The 4,467-nt window shown below is 33.3% G+C and overlaps 1 pseudogene; it reads right to left on the bottom strand.

Annotated features, from left to right (window-relative positions):
• Positions 1 to 3,181: 3,181 nt before the first annotated feature.
• LOC138148181 (large ribosomal subunit protein eL33 pseudogene) lies at positions 3,182 to 3,721 on the bottom strand (annotated as a pseudogene).
• Positions 3,722 to 4,467: the final 746 nt, after the last annotated feature.

The following is a 4,467-nucleotide window of genomic DNA, read 5'->3' as shown; positions in this document are numbered from 1 at the left end:
TGGGAAATAATTAATAGAATTCTCATTTAGTACTTTTTCTTCTCCCCTCTAAGGAATTAAATCAGCTGGGAAGCAACCTTTATATAAAGCATCTCTGCTGAAAGCCTCATTTGTCAAATATATGGAGAACTGCATCAAATTTATAAGAATACAAGCCATTCTCCAATTGATAAATGGTAAAAGGGTATGAATAGGCAGTTTTCAGATGAAGAGATCAAACTTTTCTATTGGCATATGGTGAAGTGCTCTAAATCATTACTGATTAGAGAAATGCTAATTAAAACAATTCTGTGGCACCACTTCACACCTATCAAATAAGTTCATATGACATAAAAGAATAATAAGTGTTGGAGAAGATGTGGAGATCAATTTGTAGCTATGCCTAAAGGGCAACCACACTTTGCTAACCCTATAATCCAACAAGACAACTATCAGGTTTGTAAACCAAAGAGATCATAAAAAAGGGAAAAGTACCTACATGAACAAAAATATTTGTAGCAGCTCTTTTTGCGGTGGAAAAAGATAAATTATTGGGATGCCTGTCAACTGGAGAATGCCTGGGAAAGTTGTATTATGTGAATGAGATGGAATAATATTGTGCATTAAGAAATGATGAGCAGGCAGATTTCAGGAAAAAGAAACATGGAAAGACTTCTTTGAACTGATGCAAAATGAAATGAGCAAAACAGAAAAAAAAATATTCTGCACAGTGATAGCAACATTGGGTGATAATTAACTGTGAATGATTTAACTCTAGCAATACAATGATCCAAGACAATAACAAAGAACTCATGATGGAAAATACTATTCACATCTAGGGAACGAACTGATGCATTTTAAATGCAGATAGAAGCATACTATTTTCACTTATTTTTTCCCATTTAATGTATTTCTTCTTTCACAAGTGCATATATATCTATCATCTATCTATCTAACTATCTATCTTCTATCTATCTATCTATCTATCTATCTATCTATCTATCTATCTATCTATCTATCTATCTATCACCTATATCAAATTGCTTAACATTTTAGGAAGAGAGGAAAGGAAGAAAGACAGAAGAAAAATTTGGAACTCCAAATCTTGTAAAAATGAATGCCAAAAATTTTGTTACATGTAATTTTTTAAAAAATATTATTTATTGTATATAATTAAGTTCTCATATAATTTATCCTGAACCTTTTCTTGTTCTTTTGTGCAATAGTAATCCTCAGTTAATAACTTATATTATTATGTTATAGACCCTATCTCCATTTTCTAAAGCTCTTTATCTCCCTTGGTCAAACGAAGATGGTAAAAAAAAATGACTGTCATTTTTCCCTGGATTTCTTGACCAAAACATGGTCTGGTGCTTTCTAGGTCTTTGTAAAGTAGCTAATGGAAGGTATGGGATGAGGGGAGTGCTGAACCAGGGGTTTACTCCTTCCTCCTATTCTACCATTATGGTAAATTTCTTCCTAAAACAAAAATATTTGACTTACAAAGCATTTGCTCAAATTTTTTTTACATATATTGCTATCACTTCTTATATAGCAGCTATTTACATCTATCTGGTTATACTATGATTTTTTTTCTTGTAAACATCACCCAAAACTACCTTTGAAATCTATGCATAGTATTAGGCTGAGAGCAAACTACCAATGATTGTTTAATACAATTCGATTCCTAAAATATATAAAGTACCTACTTTGTGTTAATTGCATTGCTACAGTTTGAGATACAAAACAGATCAAAAGAAAACAGCCTGATCTCAGGATGCTTATATACTATCTCTTGGTATGTCTTTTCATAAAACTCATTCAATACTGTTAAAAATTATCATTTCTTTTTGAAGGATAAGCAACCATCAGAGTGATTAATGACTTACTCTGTTAGTTAATGGACAAGAACAGGGTCTAGATTTGCTCAGTCTTCATGTACAACTATCCATGTACAAGGATTATAAACATTACCTCAAATAACTGTAGGTGGTTTATTTGGAATTGGATGTGACTTTTTCTTAGAAACTGAAATAGATTAGAAGTTCTCAGAATTACAAATTCCTTTTCAAGTAATGGAACCCAGTGCAAATCTTAGTTGAAAAATATATACAGCTTATTGAAACACACACACCCACACACACACATGCACGCGTGCACGCGGATATATCAAGTTTATGAAATCTTTGGATAACTTTTTTCAGTCATCATGAATTGTGAAAAACTCCACATTCTATTTTACCAATTACCTTTTGATGCAGTAATTCTTTGATTTCAGTATTCTGGTTGTGCCTATAGAGATCCATTTAGATTTATCTTATGAAAAGATTATGAATGATGACAAATAGTAATTAAAATAAAGCATTAAAAACTTATAAAGAAACACAGGCAATAGCTATGGAAGCAATTTAGTGTAGTTCTCATAGTCTCTTCATGCTTTCAAAGACATGGAATTGAATACATAAAGGAAAGGGTATGGCATAGGTATATTATTCACTTACTGGTCCTCTGCTCTGACCATCAACCAACACTCCAGTACTATTTTGGTGGTTGGACTTGTTATCCAATAGTGTGAATTGATGAACTATCAGTGTTTTTCCTCACATTCCTCCATGTCACTTTAATCTGATAATGAACTTAGTCACTAGGGACTCTTTCTGGATGTTAACTATAAACATCAAAGAGACAAACCTTCCTCTGAGTCATTATGTCCCTTCAAATTATTCCCACTGCATGTGGGAAGATACCAGGTGTTGAATTAGTGATTTAATGGAGCTGGTGGAAATTCCCAGCAGTTTTCATGTTAATTAAACTGGAACATATATGTAGTGAGAACAAGGTAGTGAGTCACACAGGGGTCAAGAGGCCAACAAAAAAAAAAGATTTGGTTCATTTGAGTTTCAATATATCTACTTTTTTTTTTAATGGAATCTAGATATAGCATTAAGTCAATAATGAAACACAATAGGAAAAACTATTTTATTCTCCATTATGAACTCCATGAATTACTCAGAGATATAAAATACATTTTACCAATAAATCTTCATTAGCTCCCCTTCCTTTGCCTTTGTCTCTTTTGATTTCAGTTAAGTTTCTCATACTTTTAATTTATTCTTTTATTGATTGCTTACTCTTAGAGAACTCCCTCAGTTTGAAGACCTTCACTGAGGATTTTTTTTTAAAGCAAAAGAGATCAGTAAATTTTTATTAAAAAAAAACACCAAAAAACCAGACCTTGAATAGGAAAAAGGCATTCAAAACAAAATATACATTTGAAAAAATGTGTAATATTATTTATTCAGTTTTCATTCTAGATCCTTGAGGGATAGAGCATCACTCGGATCCTGTGTCCAATGGCCTTGCCAGGAAGATTGCTCCTGAACTTGGCTCGAACCATTCTGCTATTACCATGGGCCTGAGTAACTTTCCCCCAGATAACTCTTGTTCTGTTCGGTTTCCCACTAGGAGTTACTGTGTTGTTTTTGGCTTTGTATACATAAGCACATCTCTTTCCCAAATAGAATTCAGTTTCATCCCATGCATAAATGCCTTCAATTTTCAGAAGAGCCATATGTTCCCTCTGGTTTCGTAGGCCTCTCTTGTAGCCAGGAAAAATGGCCTTGGACCACAGTCTTCCAGACATTTTGCTGTTCTAGAAGTCCTGTTTCCAGCAGGCCTCCACAGCTCCAAGACGGAGGAAAAAGCGGCTTTTGTTTGTTTCTACTCAGATTCACTTGGAGGTAACAGTTATAATATTTGTTTGTGCTCTCAGTGATTAGTGCCTGTAAGGAACATCTCTGAGTGCTGAAGTGCTGGTATTGAGCAACTTCAAAGCTCACAAAGGTGAGGGGTTGTTCAAAATGTGGAATTAGCAGGTGTTTGCCATTGAGAGCATATGAAGAAGCTCCAAAGTGAAACTATAAATGTTGATTTCAAAAAGCAGTGAAATAATGAGTTTTATTGATAAGTATTTACTTTAAGTGGCACAGAAATCAGTAGGTAGGAAGATTTTGGCAAGATTGCTCATTTTATAATTCAACTCCTATTTAAGACATGTCTAGTCCTTTCATGGTATGCATCCTAGCAATTATAATGGCAGCATAAACCAACTAGCATTATGAGTTTAACAAGTGGAAGAAAAAATTAAAAGATTGAATATTATTCTTATGACATTTCAGATAATTGCTTAAAAGAAATATTTTATAGTATAATGGGTATTGTCTAGGCACCCTCTTTCATTCTGGTTATATTTGTATTGTTTTTGTGATGATGATGATGATGATGATGATGATGATGACAATATAAAGATTTTGACGTCATAATTTCATCAGTATGTGAGAACTCCTGGTGTAAAGACTCTCTTCTCTGATTCAGTATGGAAACTTGTCTATAACTTATAATCTTATACTGCCTAGAATGCTTGGACTTAGTCCCAGGTTACTAAAAATTGAAATAAATTTTCCATGCTCAAAAGGTTGATTTATATCA

This window comes from Petaurus breviceps, unplaced genomic scaffold (assembly GCF_028583685.1).
Source record: "Petaurus breviceps papuanus isolate PSGF00001 unplaced genomic scaffold, PetGlider_PUasm1.0 90822, whole genome shotgun sequence".
Lineage (NCBI taxonomy): Eukaryota > Metazoa > Chordata > Mammalia > Diprotodontia > Petauridae > Petaurus > Petaurus breviceps.
This window is presented reverse-complemented; position numbering and strand designations above follow the sequence as displayed.